The sequence below is a fragment of the Erinaceus europaeus genome, chromosome X (assembly GCF_950295315.1).
Source record: "Erinaceus europaeus chromosome X, mEriEur2.1, whole genome shotgun sequence".
In the NCBI taxonomy this organism is placed as follows: Eukaryota; Metazoa; Chordata; class Mammalia; order Eulipotyphla; family Erinaceidae; genus Erinaceus; species Erinaceus europaeus.
Window position 1 is genome coordinate 72,561,466 of NC_080185.1, and position 13,100 is coordinate 72,574,565.

At 40.4% G+C, this 13,100-nt stretch overlaps 1 protein-coding gene across 1 annotated transcript in view; it reads left to right on the plus strand.

Annotated features, from left to right (window-relative positions):
• The window catches only part of ZDHHC15 (zinc finger DHHC-type palmitoyltransferase 15), a 394,441-nt gene that overhangs the window by 134,762 nt on the left and 246,579 nt on the right, over nucleotides 1–13,100 (plus strand). The window lies entirely within an intron of this gene.

A 13,100-nucleotide genomic window follows, 5' to 3' on the forward strand; every position in this document is an offset into this window, starting at 1 on the left:
AGCTCCCCACCTACAGAGGAGTAGCTTCACAGGTGGTGAAGCAAGTCTACCGGTGTCTATCTTTCTCTCCCTCTCTGTCTTCCCCTCTTCTCTCGATTTCTCTCTGTCCTATCCAACAACTATGACAGCAATAACAATGACAATAATAATAATGACAACGATAAACAACAAGGGTAACAAAAGGGGAAAATTAAATTTAAAAATGTAGATTGTCTCAGGGGCTATCATTGATTCAGATTCTGATTCAGATTCAGTAGGGCTGAATTAGATCCAACCATTGCTTAGATCATAAACTGCTCAAAATATTATTATTTTGAGAAACAGTGACTTGGGCTGGTGAAATAGTTCTGCTTTGCCATATGTGCGACCTAGATTTTAGCCTGGTCCCCACTGCATCATGGGAAATTTTGGTGCTGTGGTCTCTTTCACTCCCTCTCTGTCTCTCCTGGAGAGAGAGAGAGAGAGAGAGAGAGAGATTGATTTACAGGCTCCCTTTATATGAAACAATCACCTGAAACTCAGAAACCTATTAATACTTCCAAAAATTATTTATCAATATTTGACAAGTAATTTCCCCTCTCTGGACTGACCCCCCTCTCCCATTTGTACATGAGATACATGAACTATTTGACCCTTAAGTGTTCTTCCAATTTTTGTTTTTTGTTATTTTTATTTTGCCTTCCTAAATGTCAATTCTTTTATTTTATTACATTCTTAAAGCCTGCTACAGGAGCAGTGAGCAGCCATCTTTTAATTTTTTTATTAATTTTTATTTTTTGCTTCCAGGGTTATTGCTGGGGCTTAGTGCATACACTATGGATCCACTGCTCCTGGAGGCTATTTTTTCCCTTTTGTTGCCCTTGTTGTTTATCATTGTTATTATTGTTGTTGTTGTTATTGCATCGTTGTTGTTGGACAGAGAGAAATTGAGAGAGGAAGGGAAGACAGAGGAGGAGAGAAAGATACCTGCAGACTTGCTTCACTGCTTTTGAAGCAACACCCCTACAGGTGGGGAGCCAGGGCCTTGAACCTGGATCTTTCCACCGGTCTTTGAGATTTGAGCCCCCAGCCCCCCCCCAAAGTCAATTCTTAAGGGTCTTTGCTCTTCAAGTGGTAATGTACTTGAGTAAGTGCAAACATTGCCATGGTCAAGGATCCAGGTTTGAGCCCTTGCTCCCCACCTGCAAGAGGGAAGCTTCAAGACTGACAGAGTAAGTACTTCAGGTCTCTCTCTCTCTCCCCCCTCCCTCTCCCCCCTCCCTCTCCCCCCTCTCCCTCTCCCTCTCTCTCCCTCTCTCAATTTCTCCCTGTCCTATCAAATAAAAGAAAGACAAAAAAGAAATGGCCACCAGGAGCGGTGGGTTTGTCTTACAGGCATTAAGCCCCAGTGACAACCCTAGTGGCAGTAAAATTTAAAAAAATTCTTTGCTCTACATAGTAAAAAATATGAACACATGCAGATACTGAGAAAAATATGAGTAAAACATAACAGGAATATATAGACCTTTAGTTGGATTTGGACTTTGATCTGGCACTCTGTTCCAACTTTTTAGTTTGATGTTGCTATAAATGATATTTTCTCTGCTTTAATCTTGAACCTCTAGTTCAATACACTATTAGATGTAATAATAATGTTTAAGTGAAACTGAATGATAAGAATTACAGTCTATAATTGTTTGCACCCCCTTTTTATTTCCTGGCAGCTACCAAAAGCTTTGTTTATATGGGATTTTACTGCTTCTGAGCTGTTTTTTCCCCTCATTATTTTTATTTTAGAGAGAAGGAGAAACAACAAAGCACCAGAACTACCCCCCAGTACTGCTGCACTTCCACGTGATGCCTGGCAGCTTGTATGGCAAGGCACACACCTTAATGGCTCCTACAATCACATTTTTTTTTTTTGCCTCCAAGGTTATTGCTGGGGCTTGGTCCCAGCACTATGAATTGGCCTGCACTACGAATCCACTGCTCCTGGAGGCTATTTTCTTTCCTTTTTGTTGCCCTGGTTGTTTTATCATTGTGTTATTTTTATTGTTGTTGTTGTTGATATCATTGTTGTTGGGTAGAACAGAGAGAAAGGGAGAGAGGAGGGGAAAACAGAGAGGGGGAAAGAAAGATAGACACCTGCAGACCTGCTTCACTACTTGTGAAGTGACTCCCCCTGCAGGTGGGGAGCAGGGGGGGGTTGGAACTGGAATCCTTATGCTGGTCCTTGTGCTTTACGCCATGTGCGCTTAACCTGCTACGCTGCTGCCCCACCCCTCACAGTCACATTTTAATACTAAATCATTTTAAAAAACACCCCACTTTGTTGGGGAGAAATAATGATTTACAAGCTAGTTGTTCACTTAGTTGAATATACACATTATCATGTGCAATGACCTGTATCCAAGTGCTCAGTCCCCATCTGTATTGGGAACACTTCATGAGTGATGAACCAGTGTTGCAGGTGTCTCTCCCTATCTTCCCCCATCCTTCCCAGTTTCTCTCTGTCCTATCAAATTAAAAGATTAAGAAATAATAGAATATAATATACAAGACAGTTGTCACATGTGTGTAGTTTCTTATCTCTCCACGAAAGGTGTCAGTACACCACACCGTGACCCAATTAACAACTTTTTCTACCATAATACACTGAACTCCAACTCCATTTAGTCCCATCTCACCTTCTCACATTATTTTTTTAGATTAAAAAAAATTATTTATTTATTTATTTATTTATTCCCTTTCATTGCCTTTGTTAAATTTCTTGTTGTAGTTATTATTGTTGTTGTTGATGATGTCATCATTGGTGGATAGGACAGAGAGAAATGGAGAGAGTAGGGGAAGACAGAGAGGGGGGAGAGAAAGATAGACACCTGCAGACCTGCTGCACCGCTTGTGAAGCAACTCCCCTGCAGATGGGGAGCTGGGGGCTTGAACCGGGATCCTTATGCCAGTCCTTGTGCTTTGCAGCCACCTGCACTTAATCTGCTGTGCTACTGCCCGACTCCCATTTTTTTCAGATTTTTATTAGTGACTCTGTCCATGTCCTCCCCATATTTTTAATGGGGTTATTTGTTTTGACATTAGAATTCTACATGCTGACTTTAAACTGATGAGAACTATCCCAAAGTGTTATATTGTAGAAAAACCACTATACAACAATACCAAATCTGGTTTGGAATTTGCATTTAAGAACAGGGGTTCCAGATGACCCAGGGGCATGATTGCATTGACAAATATTTACTGAATAGTTGTCATGGACTATTTATGTTGTGACACTACATTTTTCAATTTTTGAATCATAATCTGATTTTCAACACTTATGGGAATGACAAAAAATTATTTTCTCTATTTTTTTCTTCCATTTTATTAGTGAAATAATAGTTTTATACAGTATAATATTTCAGGGGTTGTGCAGTAGCACAGTAGGTTAAGCGCACATGGCACTAAGTGCAAGGACCTGCATAAGGATCTTGGTTCCACTCCCCCGGCTCCCTACCTGCTGGGAGCCAGCCCCTGTGAAAGTAATTAAAAGAGTCCCTGAAGGAAAGAGGAAGTCAGAGATGAAGAAAAAGTGAGAGACATGTCAGTTGCTTTAGGTGCAGGAGAGAGGTGTCTCTGCCCTCTGTTGGCAGAGGTTTATTATTTAAACACTTTTTGCCTGGATATAGTTGACATCATGTAAGATTATTTTCATTAACATCAAGGATACAGATGACATCATGTATAATTGCTTTCATTAACATCAGGAATAACCTTAAACAACATTATTATTATAGGTATGTATTATTTGAAATTTTCCATAGGTCTGGGGCATTCTGATCTCCCCTTGAAAGTTTCTTGGGTCTGGGGAAGTCTAAATCTACCCTTGAAACTTTCCTTGGTCTGGAGTAGTCTAAATTTTCCCTTGAAATGACCATCTGTGTTTTGACCATCTCCCTGTTCTGACCTTCCGTATGAATAAACATTTTTCCCTGGAGCTAAATCTAATAGCTTTACTTCTTGACCCATTCTTGGATGGGTCTAACAACATCATAAATAAAGTCTTTTGTAATATAGTAAGCTGTCCACCTAAAGAAATCTTCTGCTGTAAAGTAAGCACACATCATGGGGGCTCTCTTCTAATTAACCTTTGCATATATAAAAGTTCACTAACTTTTAGCTATATGAAAGTCTACTAACTTCTACCCATATATCCTAACATCAGCTATTTAATTACACATCCTCTATATTCATCATGGATGCCTGTAAGTGGAAGCAAGGAGTTTGTGGGTTAGGGTAATCAATAGGGCCTCTTTATATTTAGATGAAGACCACAATCTGTCACTCATACTATAAGCCACCCATAATTCTGGCCTCTGGTCTGAGTCCAGCTAATAGAGAAGCTATAGTGGTGATAAGTAGCTCTTTTTATGAAAGCCTCCCAATGGGTACAGCAGCTTCTGCTCCTAGGCCATTTTTAATCTTGTCACACTCACTGCCATAATTGTTGTCACAGTGTACTTCCCCCAAGGATCTCCTTTTATTGTCCCTAGGTATATTTGTGTATATCCAATATAGTCAATAGGTCTTTAAATTATCAGTGTAAGGAAAAATAGCTTCAGTTTAGTCTTAGGACTTCCCACTTTGCAGTTAGCCTTAGCCTGCTGGGGCTGTGCCATCCAGTATGCCTGACTTGCCTCCGTCATTATCCTCAGGTAGTATTTGTGTATTTTCAATAGCCAATAAATCTTTAAATTATCAATGTAAGGAAAAATAGCTTCGGTCTAGTCCAGGACTTTCCACTTTGCAGTTAGCCCTAGCCTTCTGGGGCTGTGCCATATAGCAGGCCTGACTTTGCTCCCACCACCCACCTTCAACGGGGTTGCTTCATAAGCAGTGAAGCAGTTCTGCAGGTGTCTTTCTCATCCCCTCTCTGTCTTCCCCTCCTCTCTTGATTTCTCTCTGTTCCATATAGCAAGGGCAAAAACAATGGGAAAAATGGCCTCCAAGAGGAGTGGATTCATAGTGCATGCACCAAGCCCCAGTGATAATCTTGGGGGCAAAACAAACAGCAATAATAATAATAACAAACAAGTATGGTATTTTAGGGATATAATTTCACACACATATATGACAAGTGTAAGTTGCCATACCCTATAGCAAAGTTTCTATCTTACCCACCAATAGCCACCACAGTTGAGTTTTCTCCTACTTGTGTCCCATGAGATATGCTTGATTCCTCCAGCATTATATTCTGCCAACATATATGAGACACCCACCATGGAAACTGGGAGCTCATTAAAGATTCAGTGGTAATTGTTCTTATTGGAATCTGATTATACAGGTATGTGAACTCTAACGTGTACTAAGATTGTAGGGGAAGCATCTCATTGTTTTTGCAGTTATCTTTATCATGTACGAAGTGATGAGTACCATTCCAAAATCCAAGTTACCAGACACAAGTCAAGGTTCAACCTCACAATTTGACTTTTTCTGTTTGCTTGACCAGAGCACTGCTCAGCTCTCACTTACTGTGGTAGAAGGACTGAACTTTTGCAACCATTTTAAACTACACAGCTCATTTGTCCCAGGGCATGTATGTATTATAGTGATAGATGCTAGTATCTGATAAGTGATACAAGTAGTCATCTATAATCGGTTTCTTTTTTAAATATTTTTTTATATTTATTTATTTTATATTTATTTATTTATTTTTCCTTTTGCTGCCCTTGTTTTTTTTTTTTGTTGTAGTTTTTACTGTTGTTATTGATGTCATTGTTGTTAGGACAGAGAGAAATGGAGAGAGGAGGCAAAGAGAGAGAGGGGGAGAGAAAGACAGACACCTGCAGACCTGCTTCACCACCTGTGAAGAGACTCCCCTGCAGGTGGGGATCCAGGGGCTCCAACCGGGATCCTTATGCCGATCCTTGTGCTTTGTACCACCTGCCCTTAACCTGCTGCGCTACCACCCAACTCCCTATAATCAGTTTCTTTATGCATAAGCCATTATATAAATTTTGAGAGACAACAGTACCTGTTATTGCTGAGTAAATTGAGACTAAATATACAATAATTCCAAATTATTCAAATCACCATTATAACTCATGTTATAGTATACCATCTGACAACATTCATTTAGTAGACCTTCACTCTATAGCACTGAAACTATTTTTGTCTGAGTTATCTGGGACATATCTCTATTCTTCTGGATCACTGATTTAAAAATACAAATAACAGAATTTTTTCCCTTTTTGTTGCCCTTGTTTTATTGTTGTTGTAGTTGTTACTGTTGTTGTTATTGATGTGGTCATTGTTGGATAGGACATAGAGAATTTGAGAGAGGAGGGGAAGACACCTGCAAACTTACTTCACCACATGTGAAGCAACTTCCCTGCAAGTGGGAAACCAGGGACTCCAACTGAGATCCTTATGCTGGTCCTTGCTCTTGGCACCATGTGTGGTTAATCCACTGTGCTACCGTCCAACACCCACAATATAGAATTTTTAAAAAAAATATTTATTTATTTATTCCCTTTTATTTCCCTTGTTTTGTTTATTTATTTATTTATTTTGTTACCGTGTTTATTTATTTATTTATTTATTTATAAAAAGGAAACACTGACAAATCCATAGGATAAGAGGGGTACAACTCCACACAAGAGCTCCATATCCCATCCCCTCCCTTGATAGCTTTCCTATTCTTTAACCCTCTGGGAGTATGGACACAAGGTCATTGTGGGATGCAGAAGGTGGAAGGTCTGGCTTCTGTAATTGCCTCCCTGCTTAATATAGGTGTTGGCAGGTCAATCCATACTCCCGTCCTCTCTCTCTCTTTCCCTAGTGGGGCGGGGTTCTGGGGAATCAGAGCTCCAGGACATATTGGTGGGGTTGTCTCTCCAGGGAATTTTGGTTGGCATCATGCTAGCATCTGGAACCTGGTGGCTGAAATAGAGTTAACATACAAAGCCAAACCAATTGTCAAACAGTCATGAACTTAGGCTGTAATAGTGCAGATGAAGAGTTGGGGGGGTCTCTGTTTTGTAGAGAGCTAGTAGGCATATTTTAGTTATATTCCAAAGGGCCTGTGGCTATACTAGTTTTTTTTTCCCCTGAGCCTGAAATCTGATATGCAGGTGGATCCAATTTATTGTCTGGGGGAGTTGATGTCATGGCTGAAAAAGGACCAGAAAGCTGGGTCAAGGAAGAGAGTAGCTCCCAAATATGGGAAAGGGATATAAATATTATTGACTGCAAACCCCATTGATTTGATGTGATCTGGGGCCCATATTCAACTTAGGAGCCTATGTGACCTCTGCATCCCTGTAGATCTGAGCTCACATTCTGTGGTCATGAGTAAGAACATTCCAAACTGCCCCAAAATCAGCCAATACTGCCCATCTTCCTCAGGTGTAGCATAGAGTATGTTGTCCATCCTCCCTTCGGAGGATGGAACATTCTCTACCATTGTTGATACACACTGAGGGCAAGGTCCTATGGGGACCCACAAAGGGGTCTATTGTCTTGTTCCTGATAGAGATGACCGGTAACAATGGAGAAAGGAAGTTATCTGAGGTCTAGGCCCATCATGTCTGTTTGGGAATCTCAGGACTCCCCAATTAGGGCCCCAGCTGATGGGGTGGCCTGATAGTGACTGAAGAGTCATCATTAAAGTATGCCAGTCTCTTGCCCTTATTCAGCTTTTGCAGTTCTTGCTTTGCTAAGGTTAGCTTTGGAGTGAGTGAGAGAACTCTAACAGGAAATAGGTGAGGAGGGTGTCTAGGTCTAATTAAACACTATTTCTTTAGTAACTTTATACTGACTCACTGCAGACTATTGTGTACTTTTGCTTTCAGGTATATATTTTGCCCTAATTTATGGATACACGTGAAACTATGCTCTATCTTACGGGACCTTGTCTATATCTAGGTTTTGGGACTTTGTTGGGAAGTGAACCTCCTGGAATGGAATTAGAGAATACTGTGAAAAGAAAGGTCTCACCCGAGTAATGAGGGTGAAAGGTTGACATTCCATGCCTGACGTCTCTGGACACAGTCTGAAATGAAGCATGCTGAGGTAGTACTCGTTGTGTTGATTAGGTTGGGATCGATGGATGCAATATCATTTGGTATGAATTGAGAGAAGCATGCAGGAAAGTGAGCCCCACCCTAGAGTTTCCAGTACTGGAGGAAATAAAGGCTCTATAGAGGAAATGTGAGGTTCCTGCTATCTTAGGTTTTAAGAAGGTAATAGATAGTTATTGCTATAATCACATTATTTGGCAATTGGGTTAACTTTAAAATATCCCTTTGTTAGGATTTGCTGTATCATACACAGCAGCACCATGATTTATGTCCTTTGACATTATTTGTATATAGCTGTACCACTGGTTGCTTCTGTTCTGCCTGGTCTAAGCTTTTAAGAGAGTCAGCCTATCAAAGTCAGCCTATCGTCTGTGCATTAAAAAGTTTGAGACATTCAATCAAAATTTCCCCTCTCATATTAATTAAATAGTGATTTATATGACTACAAATTAATAGGAGTTTACATAACAGCATTCCCACCAAAGGCTGTGTCACATCCCATCCTCCCCCTGCCCCGTGAAACAATCAAATACTTAGAGGAAAACATTGGTAAAACAGTTTCCCACCTACACCTCAAGGACATCTTTGATGAATGAAACCCAACTGCAAGGAAGACTAAAGCAGAAACAAACCAATGGGACTACATCAAATTGAAAAGCTTCTGCACATCCAAAGAAACTATTAAACAAACAAAGAGACCCCTCACAGAATGGGAGATCTTCACATGCCATACAGCAGACAAGAAACTAATCACCAAAATATATAAAGAGCTCAGCAAACTTAGCACCAAAAAAGCAAATGACCCCATCCAAAAATGGGCAGAGGATATGAACAAAACATTCACTACAGAGGAGATCCAAAAGGCTAACAAACATATGAAAAACTGCTCTAGGTCACTGATTGTCAGAGAAATGAAAATTAAAAAAACAATTTAAAAAATATTTATTCATCTATTTGAGAGATAGAGACAGAGAGACAGATAACAACATTGCATATCATGGTTGTAGGGATTTGGTCTGGAACCCTTGGAATCTCATCTGGTGCTCCACCACTTGACAACTTCCTTGGGCCCCAAAATAAACTTAGAGCATAAGCATAAAGCAATGTTATTTTCTCCTCAAGTTGGTATTTCAACTGAGCTTAAATTATGTTCACTTACTTTGATGACTGAAGCTACTTAGCTAAAATATTTTCAGTGAATTATCACTATTAGTTTATTTTTCTATTTTCCATTATATTGTTTTTCTTTAAAGTGCCAGGCTTTAACTTAGTTGGATTAGTCAGAGTGTCTAAGTAGGAAGAAATATCACTTAAAATTTTATAGAGTGAAGAAAAGATTCTGTGGGGTGGAAAAAACCACCCATGAAGTTTCCTTGCTATTATCATGGCACTTTATTTTTTAACGCTAAGCCTTTATTATTTATTTATTTTTTGCCTTCAGGGTTATTGCTGGGGCTCAGTGCCTGCATCATGAATCCACTGCTCCTGGAGGCCATCCCCCCCCCATTTTGTTGCCCTTGTTGTTGTAGCCTTGTTGTGGTTATTACTGTTATTGTTGATGTCGTTTGTTATTGGGTAGGACAGAGAGAAATGGAGAGAGGAGGGGAAGACAGAGAGGGGGAGAGAAAGACAGACACCTGCAGACCTGCTTCACCACCTGTGAAGCGACTTCCCTGTAGGTGGGGAGCCAGAGGCTCCAGCTGGAACCCTTATGCCAGTCCTTGTGCTTTGCGCAACGTGCACTTAACCTGCTGCTCTACCGCCCGACCCCCTTCATGGCACTTTTTGCAAGATTAAATTTAGTAGAAGAGAAGCCAAGATGTGGTGCAGTCTAGAACACTGGACTTAAAAGCATGATGTCCTCTAGCATCACATTGTCAAAGCGATGACCTGACTCCATTCCTCTCTTGTGTTAACAAATAAATATTTAAAAATAAATTTAATGGAAGCTTTTGTATAAGATGCAGGGTTGAGGCAAAGTTTTCAAGAAGATCTACTTTGTTGATTTTCTGATCTTAATCAATTTGCTGACAAAATTTTTTTATTTAAGAAATATTAATTAACAAAACCATAGGGTAGGAGGGGTACAACTCCACACAATTCCCACCACCCAATCTCCATATCCCACCCCCTCCCCTGATAGCTTTCCCATTCTCTATCCCTCTGGGAGCATGGACCCAGGGTCATTGTGGGTTGCAGAAGGTAGAAGGTCTGGCTTCTGTAATTGCTTCCCCGCTGAACATGGGCGTTGACTGGTCGGTCCATACTCCCAGTCTGCCTCTCTCTTTCCCTAGTAGGGTGTGTCTCTGGGGAAGCTGAGCTCCAGGACACATTGGTGGGGTCTTCAATCCAGGGAAGCCTGGCCAGCATCCTGATGGCATCTGGAACCTGGTGACTGAAAAGAGAGTTAACATACGAAGCCAAACAAATTGTTGAGCAATCATGGAACCAAAGCTTGGAATAGTGGAGAGGAAGTATTAGGGGGGTACTCACTGCAAACTCTAGTGTACTTCTGCTTTCAGGTGTATATTTTGCAGTAGTTTATGGATACGTGTGAAGATATGCTCTCTCTCTCACAGAAACTGGTGTATATCTAGGTATTGGGACTTTGTTAGAAAGTGAACTACCTGAGATGAAATTAGAGTATACTATGCAAGGAAAGGTTTGACCCAAGTAATGAAGCTGAAGGGTTGTCATTCCACACGTGAAGTCTCTGAAGTTAAGCATGTTGAGGTGGCAATCGTTGTGTTGGTTAGGTTGTGATCGGTGGATGCAATATTATTTGATATGGATTGGGAAAGGCATACGGGAAAGTGGGCCCTATCCAAGGGTTCCAGGACTGGGGGAAGTAGGGGCTCTACAGTGGAGATGTGAGGTTCCTGCTGTCTTAGGGTTCAAAAAGACAATTGATAGTTAATGTTATCATCACATTATTTGGTAATTGGGTTAACTTTGAAAAGTCCTTTTGTTAGGGTTTGCTGTACAGTACCCAGTATTTTGTATATAGCTGTGCTATAGGATGCTTCTGATCTACTTGGTCTAGGCTTTTGAGAGAGTCCGCATATCAAATACACAGCCTATATATTAAAAAGATTCAGTTTGTGTTTTGAAAAACTTTGAGACATACAATTGATTTTCCCCCTCTCAAATTAATTAACTAGTGATTTATATGTCTACATTTTGCTAGGAGTGTACATAAACACCATTCCCACCACCCAAAGACTGTGACCCATCCCTCCCACCCACTCCCACCCCCCACTGGCCCAGGAAGCTGCATGTCTACCCCTCACCACAGGGTTTTTACTTTGGTGCCCTACTTATAATTTGGTGAGGTCCTGCTTTTAGTTTCCCTTTCAGATCTTCTTACTCAACTTCTGTTGATGAGTGGGATCATCCCATACTCATCTTTATCTTTCTGACTTAGCTCACTTAACATAATTCCTTCTAGCTCTGTCCAAGATGGGTCAGAGAAGGTGGGTTCATTGTTCTTGATAGCTGCATAGTATTCCATTGTGTATATATACCACAGCTTTCTCAGCCACTCATCTGTTGTTGGGCACCTGGGTTGCTTCTAGGTTTTAGCTATTATGAATTGTGCTGCTATGAACATAGGAGTACACACCTCTTTTTGGTTGGGTGTTATGGAGTCCTTGGGGTATAACCCCAGGAGAGGAATTACTGGATCATATGGGAGGTCCATGTCTAACCTTCTGAGAGTTTTCCAGACTGCTCTCCACAGAGGCTGTACCAATTTACATTCCCACCAGCAATGTAAAAGGGTTCCTCTGTCCCCACATCCTCTCCAGCATTTGTTGCTGCTGTCCTTTTTGATGTATGCCATTCTTACAGGAGTGAGGTGGTATCTTAGTGTTGTCTTAATTTGCATTTCTCTGACAATCAGTGACCTAGAGCAGTTTTTCATATGTTTGTTAGCCTTTTGGATCTCCTCTGTAGTGAATGTTTTGTTCATATCCTCTGCCCATTTTTGGATGGGGTCATTTGCTTTTTTGGTGCTAAGTTTGCTGAGCTCTTTATATATTTTGGTGATTAGTTTCTTGTCTGCTGTATGGCATGTGAAGATCTTCTCCCATTCTGTGAGGGGTCTCTTTGTTTGTTTAATAGTTTCTTTGGATGTGCAGAAGCTTTTCAATTTGATGTAGTCCCATTGGTTTGTTTCTGCTTTAGTCTTCCTTGCAATTGGGTTTCATTCATCAAAGATGTCCTTGAGGTGTATGTGGGAAACTGTTTTACCAATGTTTTCCTCTAAGTATTTGATTGTTTCTGGTCTGACATCTAGGTCTTTGATCCATTTGGAGTTGATTTTTGTTTCTGGTGAGATAAAGTGGTTCTATTTCATTCTTCTGCATGTTACAACCCAGTTTTCCCAGCACCAATTATTGAAGAGAGCCTCCTTTTTCCATTTAATCCTTTGGGCCCCCTTATCAAAGATTAGATGACCATAGGTGTGGGGATTGCTGAGAAATTTTAGACAAGCACCAAACTTACAATATTGTTACTGATTCAATTGGGGTTTAATTCAGATCCCTAATGTTATTTCAGCTCTGGAAAAATATGAAACAAAACACCAAATATTGTTCCTTGCAGTTTTTCTCATTCCACTTTTTGATCTTGTTCTTATTTTTTTAAGTTTTAGAAATGATAAAAACAACTTTAGGTATGGATCAAGTGGGAAATCATGAATTCTTTGTAAGAGCTTTATCTGAGTTAAATAATAGATGACTAAGTAAAGAAGATACAGTTCACATTATTTTTAGAAATCATATTTATTTATTTACTTATTTATTGGATAGAGACAGCCAGAAATCAAGAGGGAAGGGCAAATAGGCAACAAGAGAGACAGAGAGACACCTGCAGCCCTACTTCATCACTTGTGAAGCTTTCTACCTATAAGTGGGGACAAGGAGCTTGAACCTGGGACCTTGTGCACTGTAATGTGTGCACTTTACCAATTGTGCCACCGCCTGGCTCCCACAGTCCACATTATTAAGTGAAGCTACAGATTCAGTCCTGGACTCTGGAAAACACATTAAA